The sequence below is a fragment of the Cupressus sempervirens genome, chromosome 11 (assembly GCF_028749045.1).
Source record: "Cupressus sempervirens isolate cs-2001-9-10 chromosome 11, ASM2874904v1, whole genome shotgun sequence".
Taxonomy (NCBI): Eukaryota; Viridiplantae; Streptophyta; class Pinopsida; order Cupressales; family Cupressaceae; genus Cupressus; species Cupressus sempervirens.
The window spans coordinates 160457634-160474264 of record NC_143128.1 but is presented as its reverse complement, the minus strand read 5'-3'; the positions used below and the strand labels follow the sequence as shown (position 1 = coordinate 160474264).

Below are 16631 nucleotides of genomic sequence, written 5' to 3'. Positions count from 1 at the left end.
CATTGAGTATATCATCAAGTATATCATCAAGAATGTCACCTCTCAGCATTCTATAACTTATGTGTGTACAATTAAGGGTGAGTGGACTTGCACTAATTTTGTTGAGCCTTCGAGTTGTATGTAGGTCTCACAACCTGTTTGTTCACAAACCAAAAAAAATGGAAAACATCATGCCATGTGGATTTTGATTGGTCATTTCGTTAGAAAATTCATTAATGGAAAATTATTAATTAGGAAAGAAAATTAGGGAGTTGTTTGGGATATATGCATCAAATCAGTTAGGTCAGTTATTTTTTCAGTTATGGAGAATTGCATGAAAACGGCTCGGAATCTTCTTTCCGCGACATCTACTGAAAAATCATTGTCTTGAATGCAAGATGCCGCTCCCCAAATTCATCTGCCCTTTACCCTAAATTGTGCTGCATTACACAGAATGCTGCCCTTAACAAAAAATTAGCCATAGATATCAAAATTCCTCTGCTTTCACCAGAAAAAGAGCCACAGACATCAAAATTCTGCCCTGCAAACTCTTCCCTCCTCTCGTATGCCTACAAAATCCTCCTCACATTTTCAATCGACACTTACCCACATCAGATAGCCATAATCATGTCGCTGCAAGGTTACAGATGTCGGTTCTGAAAAGATGTTGGGGGAAAACCGTGCTAATATCCTGCTGCTTAGGAACGATGCTAAATTTTTACATGAGGTGAAAAGGGACTTTGGCAAAGCAGAGGAAATCTATGAAAGGGGCATATTGGCCGGTCCAGCAGATGGAGAAGTTATTTCACTTTATGCTCAGTTCATTTGGGAAAAAGGGGTTGGACTGGAAGAAGAACGGCGGCAACAGCAGCAGCAGCAGGGAGGAGGTCTTCTTGGCATCAAAAACCAACATTAAATACAAAAAGAATGCGAGTATTTGAGCTTTAGATCTGTTCAGCTTAAGGCGGTAACCTCCTATTAACACCGTTATTTATTTGATATTTTATCTGTCTCATTGTTTTAAGAATGTTTTTATGCTGCTCAATGTCGAACATTTTATTATTCAATCTATATTCTTTTGCCCTGGTGGTTCCAATGGAATGCATTTGCAAGTAGAGAGTAGACCGTTAGATTGTGACTGAGGTGTTTGTATTGTATTTGCTGGTAGTTGAGCGAGTATTACTTTGCTAGTTTACTATATAGCGTTTTACTTTTAATGCCCAAATTTGGACGGCTGAAAGCTTGGAGGACTTACAAGCAATGCTTTTTTCATTCTCCAATACATATTTTTATGCATCTGCCGTCTTTTTTTTTTTGTGATAACGATCTTTTCCTTGAATCTTAAGTTTGATTGGGATTTTTAAACGTTTTTTTTTACCTGCATTTGAAGAATTAGATGATGTAATTCAGGCTTTGGTTTTAGGCACACCCATATGATCTAATTTGTGGAATTGTGGTTATAGTTTCAGTTAGGTTAATAGAGTCAAGTGAATTTCTTTTCTTCCTTTTCTTTAAAATCTGGAAACAAATAGGCTTATGTATCAAGCATTTATCCATGTTTGTGACTGCCTGCTTGAGCAGACTATGTAGTTGTTGTCACATGTAAATTACCAATTAGAATGGCATGTATAAAACTCTAAATTGAAGAAAGTTCCTGTTAATGAGTAATGCTAAATAAGATAGTGATAAAGAACTGGTCATCAATACAGAAATGAAGCTCAAGTTGTGGAACATAGGAGTGATGTATTTAAAATAAAGTCATTAGATTATGAGTGGGTGTTACTATTCCCGCTTACCTTGAAAATGAATGGAGAAATTTACAACCTTATTACTACCTTATGGAGTGGTGTGTAATGAGTTGAGATATTGCTTAAATATCTTTTATGTGAAATCAAGATACACCCTTGTATAACCTTTTAAATCTTAAATGAAATTGAGATATTCTATGGATAATGATTGTTGCATTTTATAGGGACATAATTATCTATATATTGATGGAAGGAATCATGCTCAATATTCAATATTTTATCAAATGAAACAATTTTACATGAAATTATTGCATGAATGCTATTTATTACCAAATACATCTGTAGACAATAACTATATCTTGAGTTAGTGAAATAGTGAGATCTCAGGATTTTGTCTGGAAACAAGCTTTTAAATTCATATATGTTACTTATGGCATCTAAAACTTGTGAACCTTGTCTCATTTCATTGAGATTATTGTAGCTCACTAGGAATTGTTATAAATTCTAAGATTATTTCATTGAGATTTTTGTAGCTCAAATGGATGAAAGCTCATAATGATTTAGGAATTTAAAGTATGCTTCTGATAGATAAGTTAGGAAGGAACGATATGAATCTGTGTTATTTATTACTCAAGAATATTATGAGAAGCATGAGGAATTTTGATAACATCTCCATGTTATTTACATTTTAATGACCTCTTAGAACTAACATTGTACTTAATGGGATAGATAAAAATGAATGCATTAAGTGTTACATTTTTTTTGAAAGGATGCATATATGCTGGTAGTGCATAGTGGAAATACAAATGTGACAAAAAATAGATTTGTACATATTGATTAAGGAATGTTAATTCTTTCATACACTAATGTTATTATCCATGTTGTTAGTGAATGGTGTTTAGGCCATGATTTTATTTTAATGACACAATTCCATTACTTCTCTAAGTTTTACTTGTTTAGACTATCTCATTGGTAGGCTAGGTATCTTTTATGTCAAGAAAGATTCCAGGGAAGCTTAACAGCTTCGTGGTAGGGTGGTAAAGCACTCCTACAATATTCTCACCCTTATGTTCTTGGAGACAGGTTTTGGAGCTCATTCAACTTGGTCATCATGGTTAGCCTATCTGGTACTCAATATCTGGTATTGGTAATCTGATAACAAAGTTATGTTTTCTATAATTTTGAGCAAATATGAATATGTATCATTTTTTAAAAGTTAATGATAGTTAATCAACTAAAATTGATTGGTCAATATTCAAAAGACCTTGACTCTCATTGAATTTTTCTGCTTGTTGTGGAGATTGCTGATGTGGCATTGGTCTTGCAGGGGCAGTCTTTATAGTAGGAGATTGGCATGCAAACTTGTCTTCATATTGACATTTATCAATTGATGGTAGTGGAATGATGGTGGATTAAAACAAATCATTTCTTTTCTTTTTAGAGTAATAGCTAATTATGTAATCCACTCTATGCATGTTGAAGTATTATTGCATTTGGACACTCTGTTAACATAGGAGTAGTGCTAAATTATTAGGATGGGAAGAATTTTAGAGAGGATATTGTATTGATACAGTCCTACTTTTAAAAAATCTACAATAATGAGTAGTACAGTATATGAAATCAATTCCCTTCATGTCTAAAGGAAGACAAAAAAATATTTAGACAGTAGATATTTATACTTATACTATATATTAAATTAACTAACTAAACATAAACTTTCATTTAATTTTTTTAATAATTTATTGATTTAAAAATAAAAAGCTAAAAATAAGAATCGTGCTTGAGAGTCAACAAAATTAGTTCATTTATTCAAATGGAATGAAAAAATTTCAATGATTTCTCACATGCTAAACACCTCTATCAACATTGTCTTGTAATCTAATTTAACTTTAATGTTGCTATTTCGGGTTCCTCTTTATCTCTTAGTTGGAATTTACAATAAAAAAAACTATGGAAATTGGTAATTGAACTTTGATATTCCAAATATTTTAAAATTCTCCACTATTCCTATATTGTACTTCTCTAATACGAAATGCAAAATAGGGGAAGAAAAAATGAAAACAAAGAACAAAAAGAGAACACTACAAAATTATCTAAACATGTTATTTTAGTCCATTAGAATTACAAATCAATTACATTGTTGTAGTTTGTTCTAAACTAATTACAATAGGAAGTTTTTATAGAGGTTGTAGCCTCTCAAATTTATTGATTTTTTCTATTTTATTATTTTTGCATTAATTAATGCATTTTATATGCTTTGTTTCAATAATAGTTAAATTTGCAACATTTATATTGTGTTTCATTCTAAATCTTCATTGTCTATGGTTAAAATATTCCTTGCATGGTGTGAAACTTATGCTAGAACTATCAATTCAAGCATCACTTATCTCAAAAAATATGTCATAAATATTTGAAATACAATCAAATTGTCCATATTGTGAACTTGAACCTCCTAATTGTACTTGTGCAATGGATGCTATTAAACGAATTTTGTACTGTCCATTTTGTATACACTAATTTAGAGAATGTTTTTTGAATTTTGTACATGAAACTTGAACTTTATAATGGGAAAAAGCAATAACTTTCTTTTAAGAGTTCCTAGGATCTATATATTAGTTAGGCAATTGACTATAGATTAAAATGAATGCATTACGTGTTACATTTTTTTTCAAACGATGCATATATGTTGTTAGTGCATAGTGGAAATACAAATGTGACAAAAAATAGATTTGTACATATTGATTAAGGAATGTTAGTTCTTTCATACACTAATGTTATTATCAATGTTGTTAGCGAATGGTGTTTAGACCATGCTTTTATTTTAATGAAACAATTCCATTACTTCTCTAAGTTTTACTTGTTTAGACTATCTCGTTGGTAGTCTAGGGATCTTTCATGTCAAGAAAGATTCTGGGGAAGCTTAAAAACTTCGTGATAGGGTGGTAAAGCACTCCTACAATATTCTCGCCCTTATGTTCTTGGAGACAAATTCTTTAGCTCATTCAACTTGGTCATCATGGTTAGACTATCTGGTACTCGATATCTGGTCTTAAAGTTTACCTTGATCTTGAGACATTATTTATTCAATATGATACTTATTATTTTTTGTTGAATTTGATGAAAGATCAACCCCACAGCTCCTAAGAATCACTTGCATGCAAACACCTATCACTGAAGAGAGAGGCAAAAAACTATGGAGGCTAGAATGACCAGATCCATAGATGAGACATTCTTGATGAGTTAAAAAAAGATTGCTATAAACAATTATCTCAAGTTAATTTTTACAATGAGAGATCATCCTTATCAAGGAGATTGAAAGCCTAAAAAGGTCTAACCTAGGTTGCATCAAAATAATTAATAAAAGAAATGAATTATTAGATGCCTAAATTTTAGCTTGAGAAACTAGAGTTAATTAGGAAATATCTAATTAATCTAACACCCCCCCACTTAATATTAGCTTAAGGAAGAGCTAAAAACATAGAATCTACTGCTCAAAGTAGAAATGGGTCTCGAAAAAAAAAGTTTGATGAGGTACCCAAGTACAACTAAATCTTTGTAAAGAGAAATAGAGAAAACCACATGGGAAAAACTCTATTGCAAAAAGAGATGGAAAACATGCTGAAAAAAACTAGCGAAGGACTAAAGAAGCCTCCAAACTATGGATGTCCTAGAAGATAGGAACAAAGATGATCGTGTAGAACACCACTAAAGCATGTAGAAGCTGCAAAAATTTGTCAAAAGTAGCTATTGATCTAAAGAACCTCCACTAAAATAGAATCTAACTAGGTAGAGAAGATTGTAATATGTATCAAATCAAGATGCACACAAAGAAAAACAACTAAACTTAAACATACAGATGGCATCAAATACCAAAGCTTGAAGAGCTGATCATCAAACCAAGGAAGCATGAGAAACAACAAAAGAAATCCCCCTAATGTAGACAAGGATGATGTGATAGACAACTGGGAAAGTGGGCCAAAATAACTTCAAGTCAAGGAACCATGATCAAGATGAGAAAAAGAGTACATATGTGTGTATTGAAGTGATCAATCTCAAACACATCATGAGGCTAATGTCACAGAAGGGACACTCACTAGACAAAGGAAGGTGGCAAAAAAACACAAACATCAACCCCCCATGGCACTTTATAATGAGTAGTGCATGTACAATAGGGCACAAGACATAATTAATCCCAAGAATAAAATAATCTATATGAGTGTCCTAAGATGGCACTACTTGAATCAGAAGGAAAAACAAGGCAAACAATTGAAATGAAAAATACAGATGTAGTATCATAGTTTATCTTAGTGCATTTGCAAGAATGCCTAAAATGATGTCTACAAAGTTTAGAAAAGGCATACAACTAATATAAAAGATAATACAAGTTATGATGAATCATTTGAAGCAAAAAAATTGTTCCCCAAACCTAAAATAACTAGGATATCCACCATAATGCAAAAATGCAAAAGATTGAATAGAATGTGCATGGAGTAGAATCTAGAACAACAACTAGCATCACTAGAAAGATCACAAAAACAACTTTCTAATGATATAAACAAGCCTCAAATTGGAGATTAGATGGTCAAGATATGCCTTCCAGAGTGCAAAATTGTACCCCTAACTTTGACAGCAGAAAAAGCCATCAAAACAATATCAAAACTAAAAACTACCTGTACCACTATGACAAGCTTAGAACTAGCTTTTTGGTGATATATAATTTGCAAAAAATGGAGTTTGTATGTCCAATAGGTCTACACAGAGGCCGAGGACATGATAGGAAGTAGTGATACATCGCTGACATGGTGCTAACATTAGCAAAGGATGAGCCCAAATTTGATGGTCAAATGGTCGTCGAGGTAAAAAATGCCATAAAATGACCCTTGTTGGAGAAAAAGTCCAATCGTACAAAATAAGAGCTAGAAAACAAAGATTCGGTGCTAGATTAAAAAATAGTGGCCAAGACAATAAGTCATGTGTTTAAAAAACATGTGTGGAACGAATAAATATCCAAGGAATAAAAACCCCATGTAGTGAAAGAAATCCGCCACCCAACTCACAAACCATGGTTAATGCTAGAAATCCTTTGCATAGGAATCGAACTCCACCATACATTGATGATGATTACATAGACCCAAGAGGGGACATGGCATTAAAACTATGCCATAGGTCCAAGGTAGAGTGCTTCACAAAAAAACATCATCCAATACCTATGTGCCAATGAAAAACAAAGGCTCATGGCCTAAGAAGTAGACAGAGCCATACGGCTCAAAAACAAGCTTCGAAATGCATTGTCCCAAAAAAGAAGAAGCTCCACCTAGTCAATGGTCACACCAGACACCAGTTGCTGCATCAAAAATTGCAATAATAGAAGAATCTTTTACCATCCATCCCTCACCAAGGGATCCCCCAATCACATGTGCAAGTTGAAGTTGGGAGGACCGGTCAATGCACATGGAGGAGCCTACTGCATAAATGCAAACTACCAAAAGAAAAAATTATGATGAGTCATCCATGGGAGCTGGTCACAACCAAACATGAGAGGTTTTCAATGCTAATAGTGACCAAAGGAAATCATGCCACTAGAAAAGGCAAGAAGATGTTGAAAAAAGAAATTCACACTCCAAAATCTATGCCTCAAAATTTGAGGAGGATGTCCACGTCGGCACAAAGACAGAAAAGCACCACTAAAATAGTGGAAAGTAATCATGCCATGTGGACCAAAGCAATCACAAGTCACATAGAAAGGAGAAAGGCCAAATATTAGTAGTGGTGACAAAGAATGTGATTGGTTTCCAATGCCTTCCAATACATATCGTAGAAGAAGATATGGAAACCAAATAAGAGGTCCAATCACACAAAAAGGGTGTTATATCCAAAGTAAAATGCCAAACACCATGGCCCCCAAAAAAGGCATGATCGCCGAAGAAAAAATTCTAGGGAGGAAGGTGGAGTCAAAAAATTCCACCCACATAAAAAATATGCCAAAATCTCACCAAGAATTACACCAAATTAGGCATCAAAACATCGATCTCTAAGCTACATCCTCCAAAATCACAATGAGGCACCAAATCAAGCATTGATAGGGAGTATGTGGGGTGTGGGTGCCTAAGAAACATCTACTCCAAATTTTTAAACCTATCAATGTCAAAAGATGTGGAATTGTCAAAATGACAATACCACAAAACCACTGGTACTTGAGCCACGTGTCGGGGCTCCTAACGAGATCCACTCCAATCACCAAAGTTGTAACTACCTTCGAAAAGGAATGCCACCCAAAGAAGAAACTGCCCAAAGATCACTACTAGTACTGAGTTGAAAGAAATTGATATAAAAAGAGCTCCAAGTGGGGCCCAAAAACTCAAATCTCTAACAGTGGTGTTAAAACCATTGATAAAACCACCAAAGCGGCAAACACTATGATTAGATGGTTGCACATAAACTGTAGATCCAGTCAAAAATAGGATAGGTGTAGGTGCATTAAAAATAATGCCTCCAGTGAGCTTTTAATCAAAAAAAATTTATTTGATAAAATAAACTTACTACCCTTATTTGCGTGCCCAAGTCAAAATGACCTGGGTGCAAATTTTTTTTGCCTCAGATTTCAACAACGTGCAAGCTAGACATATTTTATATGGAAATGGAGGTTTTCAAGTGCTATGAGCTCAATGGTTATGTCTCTTTTTACTCAAAGTGCCTCAAAAAATAGTGACCCCACTAGATCCAATATAAAAAAATGCTAAAAGCTTAGTACTAAAAATAGTTGTCAGATTTGATGCCAAATATCTCATGAATAAAATAGGGGCATGAACATCTAGAGCTCTGATACCATGTTGAGGTTGATAAAAGATCAAGCCCACAGCTCTAAAGAATCACCTGCATGCAAACACCTATCACTGAAGAGAGATGCAAAAGGCTATGGAGGCAAGAATTGCCAAATCCATAGACAAGACATTCTTGATAAGAAAAAAAGGATTGCTATAAAGAATTATCTCAAGTTAATGTTTGCAATGAGAGATCGTGCTTATCAAGGAGATCGAAACCCTAAAAAGGTCTAACCTAGGTTGCATCAAAATAATTAATAAAAGAAATTAATTATTAGATGCATAAAGTTTAGCTTAGGCAACTAAAGTTAATTGGGAAATATCTAATTACTCTAACATTTTCAATACAAGATACAAGTTCATGTATATGGGGTTCATGAGTGTATTGGATAGGTGCGACAAGATCTCGTGGAGGATTAGGATCACAAAAGGGATTATGAGGGATGATAGGGTCATGAAATGAAAATAAAAGGGTACTTTGATCTTGATTTGTAAAAGGATCATGTATTGGGATGGAAAAAATGATTAGATCATGTAGCAGAATATAATCATATAATGGAATAGAATCATATAATGAAGTGGAGGGAATGGAACCATGAGATGGAGTGACTTGATCTTGACGTGGATGGAGTGGAAGGAATGTCTTCATGAAGTGGAGGATCTATGGATGCTAGCTCTTGAGATGGAATGGAATCATAAATGGGTGCTATAGAGGGAATCACTTGATCTTGATAAGGAAAGGGATAATGAAATGGATTATGAGGGATACATGTATTTTGAGGGATAAGGGATTTATTTGATGGGGAATTTCTTGGATCTAGAGGAGAGGATGAATCCATAATGGCGTACTTTGGAACAAGTTCTTGACATGGCATTGGGTGTATAACTTTGGGTGATTGGATCATTTGATTTTTGTATTTGAGAAAAATGGGGTGTAGATGATGGAAAATTTGGAGGATTAGGATTGTGTAGAGGTTGTGATATAGGTAGGGGATTGAGATGATGGGTTTGGACATTAAGTTGAAAGTATGGGGAATTACATGGAGGATTTGTGTTGGATGGAACATGGTGATTATGGATTTGGAAACATGGGGGAAGAGGACATACATTTTGAAAGAAAGATGTTGTCTTTTGACCACCATTTTGTAGGTTAATGGAATAATTCTTGAGTTCTTCAATTTCTTTCGCAATGAGATTTATGTTTGAGAAATTATCGAATTGACATTGATGGCATATCATTTACAGATTGCCCAAAAACATTTTTCTATTTTTTCTTTTTCTAATGGCTGAGAAAAAGTTTTTGACATTGAGAACACTACAAATCGTGTCCCATCAAAATATTAAATGTAGATAGTCATTTTCCCTTGAAGAAAAATGCCCACCTACCACACTAACCATGTCAGAAATATTAATGCTCAATAGGTGATTTTTAAATTTTGAAAAGAGGAGGAAAATATTTTTTTAAGAGAGACAAAAGGAATTAATCATATTCATTCAGTCAATTGAAGAGTTACAAAGAAAAGGAGTGCAATAATATAGAGCAAAGACGGAAATTGATCAGCAGATCTAGTCATTCAGAAGATAGAAAGAAGTGTGTTCTCATTTCTATAGATGCACATGTTTCCTCTTGTCATTCCATAAGTTTTTTGTTTATTGGATTTGTCTTATGAAGTAGTTATTGCTCCAAGAATTGTTGTATGTAGCCATTAAAGCTGCAAGTTAAAGTTTTAAGTTTTATCAATCTTAATATTTTATTATTATTTTATAGTTTTTTGGTTGAAGCTAAATGCTCCCTGATTTTGCAATAGTTTTATCATATTTGAATAGAAAACAAGCTAGTAAGAAGTCATACTAGAATCAATTGTTCGTCCTTTATATATTGCATTTGAGAAGTTCACTGTTGAAAGCTCCACACTTCAGCTCTCTAGATTTAATGGTGGAAAAATATAAGTTGTAAGTTTGGTTTACAACCCACTCAGTTTGGTCTTTACCAAGTTCTCTCTTTGTTACTCTCAACGAGTTCTATCTACAGTTATTACCAAGCTCACTCGACATTCTCTTCTATCAAACACCACTTTGTAGTGGCTACTGAGCTCACTTGACATTACTTTTTTTCGAGCTCACTCAACATAGACTTGTGCTGAGTTGCCCTTGTTTTGTGAGTTCACTCGAATTCCTCTTTTGCCAAGCTAACTTGGTACACAATGCCTGTCACTTAGCATCCATTGGTGCCTAGCAAAATTGTCACTTGGCACCTTCATATGCTGAGCAAAATTTTTAGGTTTGTTATTTTATTTTTCACATGGTATCAAAGATTTGAGGCCCAACATCCATAGTGAGTTAGGGCATTTGTTTTTTTGGGATATTTGACATGGCAAGAGATATAGGAAAGATATGGCAGCAACAACCATCCTTTAATTGAAAAAATTATGATACATGGGAAAAGAAGATGAAAACCATAATGGTTGCAAATGATTTATGGGAGTTTCTGATAAACCATCTAAAATAAAATGGAGAAAACTATGATGAGTAGAGGATTGTGGAGAAGATATTGAGGAGTTTGCCTCAGAAATATGAAAAACTTATTATGACCATAGAGGAAGCAAAGGACCTCACCACATTGACCATGGAGGAGTTGATGGGAACTCTTCAAACTCATGAGGACAAGATAAGAAGATCAACTACAACTTCCCAAGAGCAGTCTTTCAAGGCTCAAGAGAATTCAAGAGGCAGGGAGAGAGGTAGAAATGGTTCTAGTAGAGGCTCAAGAAGTAGAGATCATGGAAGGAATGGTCAAAGGAATGCTAGTGTAGAAATCTCAGGAAGAGAAAGCACCTCTCAAAATAAATCTAGAGGAGGTAAGAAAAATTACAACTCCAATAAGAGTAATGTTGAATGCTACTACTGTCATAAGTATGGGCATTATGCAAGTGAATACTAGAAGAAACAAGGTGATCAGTCAAAGAAAAATGCTAACGTGGCTGATGTGAATATGGAAAATGAAAATAATCCTATAACCTTCATTATGTGTAACATTAGTGAAGAAGGAAGCCCTGACTTGTGGTACCTAGACATTGGTTGTAGCAACCACATGAATGGTAATGAAAGTTTATTTTCTTTCATTGATAAGACTTTTAAAACTGAAATTAAGATGAGAAATAATGGAACAATTTCCATAGTGGGCAAAGGATCTATTATGGTCTGCACCAAGCAAGGTGAGAAGGAGGAGATACAAAATGTGTACTTTTCCCCTAATATGAAGCTCAACATAATGAGTGTTGGACAACTCATTCAAAATGGATATAAAGTGCTGATAAAAAATGACAAGTGTGTCATTCATGAGAAGGATGGGAGTAATAGATTACTTACAGTAGTCCAAATGACAAAGAACCACATGTTCCCATTGAGGGTAGAGACGTGTTTCTCTTTTCAAATCAGTGTTGCACCTCCAAAGCATGCATGTATAGTAGTACATTAGCAATCAGCTCTTACGAGTGTGATTGAAGACCCCTCCAAGCTTTGGCATCTCAAGTATGGATGTCTTGGCTTTGCTTGTTTAAATTTGTTGTCCAAGAAAAGAATGTTACATGGTTTTCCAAGCATTGTAGATTCATATGACAAATGTGAGGCTTTCACATTGGGTAAGAAACATAGGCTTCCCTTTAATTCTATAAATTCTATAAGAGCTAGGGCACCATTAGAATCGGTGCATTTTTATTTGGTAGGTCCTATGCAAACTACTTCTATTGGGTGGAGTACTTATTTTATGACATTCATAGATGATTTCAGTCATAGGACATGGGTTTATTTTTTGAAGAATACATCTAAATCATTTGATAAATTTGTTAAATTTAAAGCCTTGGCTGAAAAAGAATGTGGACACTATGTAAAAGTCCTTAGATAAGATAGAGGAGGGTAGTATACCTCCAATATGTTTGTAAATTTTTGCAAGTAGAATAGCATTAAGAGAGAACTTACAACCAGTTATACTCCATAGAAAAATGACATGGCTGAGAGAAAGAATAGGACCATTGTTGAAATGACAAGAAGCTTGATGAAAGAAAAAGGACTTCCAGTTGAATATTGGGGAGAAGCTGTAGCAATGACAATATATTTGATCAACAGGTCTCCTACAAAATTAGTTCGTGGCAAGATACCTCTTGAGGCTTGGTTAAATAATAGATGGATAGTTGATCACTTGAGAGTGTTCAAATGTTTAGCATATGCACATGTGCCTAAGGAACAAAGGAAAAACTTGGATGACAAAGGTGTGAAGTGCATCTTCATATGGTACAACTCAGAATCAAAGGGTTATAGATTATATGATCCAATTAACAAGAAGATCATCATTTCAAGAGATGTGGAGTTTCTTGAAAATCATGGGATGGCTTGGTAGATGAAGCCTCAAGCACTTCAAGTAAAGTGCCTACTATTGAAGAGGAAGAAGATGACATTGGTGATCAACAAGAAGATGGACTAGAAAATATGGATTTTAGACAAAGGCAAAAAGGCAAGCAACCCTTAAGATGCTGAGCAATAGCTCCAAGCACTTCAAGATAGCCTTAGGCTAGTATTCAAAATAGTAGCAGGAGTAGTACAAAAAATTTAGATCCCACTCTTGCCTCCTTATTGCCAAGAAAGACCAAAATTCTAAGGGAGATTTACCAAGAAGAAAGGTATGATGAAGATTATGATGAGAGTGTAAATTTTGCATTATGTTTTCATAGTGATCCAACTTATTTTGAGGAATCTATGGATGAGGGGAAATGGTGCAATGCCATGGATGATGAAATAGATGCTATTGAAAGGAATGAGATATGGCAGTTAACTACTTGCCTCCCAAGAAACAAGGAATTGGAGTGAAATGGGTTTACAAGACCAAGTGCAATGGTGAAGGAAAAATAGATAGGCACAACACATGTTTAGTCGTCAAGGGGTAAAAGTAGCACTATGGAAAAGATTATGATGAGACATATGCCCAAGTTGCAAGAATGGAAACCATGCATACTTTTATAGCAATTGTAGCCAAGCACAAATGGAAGGTATATCAAATGGATGTAAAGTTTGGCTTCCTAAATGGTGTATTGAAGGAAGAAGTATATGTGGAGTAGCCACCTAGGTATGAAGTTGTAGGTGAAGAACACAAAGTTTATAGATTGAAAAGAGCTCTTTATGGGCTAAATCAAGCTCCAAAAGTATGGTACAACATGATTGACTCATATTTGATGAGCAATGGCTTTAGAAAAAGTGATGGTGAGCCCACACTTTACATCAATGCAATAAATGGTAATATTTTTATTTTCATCTTGTATGTAGATGATTTAATCTTCACTAGAAATGATAATTTCCTAATTTGTGAGTTCGAAGAGGCTATGAAAAATAAATTTGAAATGATAGACCTAGGTCTCTCGAAGTACTTTCTAGGCATAGAAGTAAAAGAAATGCATAATTGCATTTTCATCTCTTAAGAAAAATATGCAAGGCAGATTTTGGAGAGATTCAAAATATAAAACAGTACAGTAGTGCCAACACCAACAACTGTAGGTTTGATGTTGAGCAAGGTATATTGTAGCAAAAGTCTGAATCCAACACTATACAAGATTATGTTTGGAAGTTTGATGTATTTGACTACAACTTAGCTAGACATAATGCATGCAATAAGTTTGATTTCTAGATTTATGGAAAAACCAAAGGATTCCCATTGGCAAGTAGAAAGAGGATCCTAAGGTATGTGAATGGTACAAAAGGATTTGGGATTTTGTATACTGTAGTAAAAGATTTCAATTTTGTTGGTTACATAGATAGTGATTGGGCTAGAGGTTTAGATGATAGGAAAGAGCACTTTGGATACATGTTTCATATGAGATTGGGTACAATTTCATGAGCATCCAAGAAGCAACCTATTGTTTCTCAATCTAAAGCAGAATATGTAGTAGCATGTCAAGCTATTTGGTTAAGAAGGATCTTGATAGATTTGAATGAAAGGCAAGAGGATGGAACAAAATTTTATTTTGATAACATCTCATCAATTGCATTATCCAAGAATCTAGTCTTCCATGGGAGAAGCAAGCATATAGAGATCAGATATGTTGAATACATAGCAGAAAATGTAGCAGCATGTCAAGCTATTTGGTTAAGAAGGATCTTGATATATTTGAATGAAAGGCAAGAGGATGGAACAAAATTTTATTGTGACAACATCTCATCAATTGCATTATCCAAGAATCTAGTCTTCCATGCGAGAAGCAAGCATATAGAGATCAGATATCGCTTCATCAGAGAGTCAGTGGAGAATGGGAATATCAAAATAGAATTTTGTAAGTTTGAGCAATAGCTAATGTAAATTTTCACAAAACTTTTAGGCATTGGAACTTTTGTACACCTAAGAGAGAGTGTTGCTGTAGTTGATTATGATTAGGAGTGATCCTTATTTGTTTGGCTCGAGCCAAAGGGGGAGTGTTAAAATATTAAATGTAGATAGTCATTTTCCCCTAGAGCCAAATGCCGACCTACCATTCTAACCACATCAAAAATATTATTGCTCGGTAGGTGAGTTTCAAATTTTGAAAAGAGGGGGAAATTTTTTTTTGAAGAGAGTTAAAAGGAATGAATCAAATTCATTCAGCCAACTAAAGAGTTGTAGAGTAGAGAAGTAAAAGAATATAGAGAAAAGAAGGAAATTGATCAAAAAATCTAGTTGTTCATAAGATAGAAGGAAGTTTGTTCTCATGTCTATAGATGCACGTGTTTCCTCTTGTCATTATGTAAGTTCATTGTTTATTGGATTTATCCTGTGAAGTAGTGATTGGTCCAAGCATTATTTTATGCAGCCATTAGAGCTACAAGTTAATGTTTTAAATTTTATCAATATGAATATTTTAGGGTTATTTTAGGGTTTTTTGATTGAAGCCGAATGCTCCCAAATTTTGTAATAGTTTTATCATATTTAAATAAAAAGCAAGCAAGTAAGCAGGCATACTAGAATCTATTTTTCTTCCTTTATTTACTCCATTTGAGAAGTTCATTGTTGAAAGCTTTGCACTTCGGATCTCTCATTTTAATGGTGGAAAAAACTAAGTTGTAAGTTTGGTTTACAGCCCACTCAATTTGGTCTTTACCAAGTCCTCTCTTTGTTACTCTCACTAAGTTCTTTCTGTAGTTATTACCAAGCTCACTCGGCATCCTCTTCTATTGAGCACCACTTTGTAGTGGCTACCTAGCTCACTCAGCATATACTTTTGCTGATTTTCCCTTGTTTGCCTAGTTCACTTGGCTTTCTCTTGTGTCGAGATAACTTAACACCCAACACTTGTCACTCGATATCTGTTGGTGCTAAGCAATACTATCACTCAACACCTTCATGTGCTGAGCAAACTTTTTAGGTTTGTGATTCTCTTTTTCATAGCCTTGGCCACCTAATTTGAGATGAAATGATTAATTCCAACGAGTTTTGATTATCATAGTTGAATTTTCTCAAATTTGAGGTGTTTTTCCATTAAATTTCCCATTAAATATTGGACTTGCAGAAGTTATTAATTGTTGCATAAAGATTGTTGGAATTTTTTTTTGCTTGGAGAGCTACATGTAGATTGATCGAGTATTGTGAAAAAATTTAATGAAAGACTTAATTTTACATGTCTTTGTTGATATGTTGTCATTACAGAAATTAAATGACTATGGACCAATCATCTCTTTGGGGAATAAATATATATGTTTTCATTATCTCAATTTTTATCAGAATTAACATTAAAGTAAATCCTGGTTATAATTTTTTTCTTTTCTTCATTTTTAATTAAACTTGTTGCTAATAAATTCCATGTCAACTTTTCTAAGCTTATTTCCTTGTGTTTTTAACTCTTGTTTTCTTTATTTTGTAGTTTTCAAAGTCATTTCTTTAAGGAGATTTTGGATTTCCTTGCTTTGAAGAATGAAAGAGGTTACATTGTTTTGGATGGATTGCTTAAATTTGCGAGTGAGTGAGAAAATAGAAAATGGCTGGCGTGATTTTTCTTTTTTTGTCAAGAACTGAATTGATCCCCACTATTTTGATAGGCTATTATTCCCACCCAATTGTCAGATCTAT

At 34.2% G+C, this 16631-nt stretch overlaps 1 pseudogene; it reads left to right on the top strand.

Moving 5' to 3' along the window:
• The first annotated feature begins 643 nt into the window (after positions 1–643).
• Positions 644–16631, top strand: part of LOC149528689 (protein CHUP1, chloroplastic-like) — a 137575-nt pseudogene continuing 121587 nt past the window's right edge.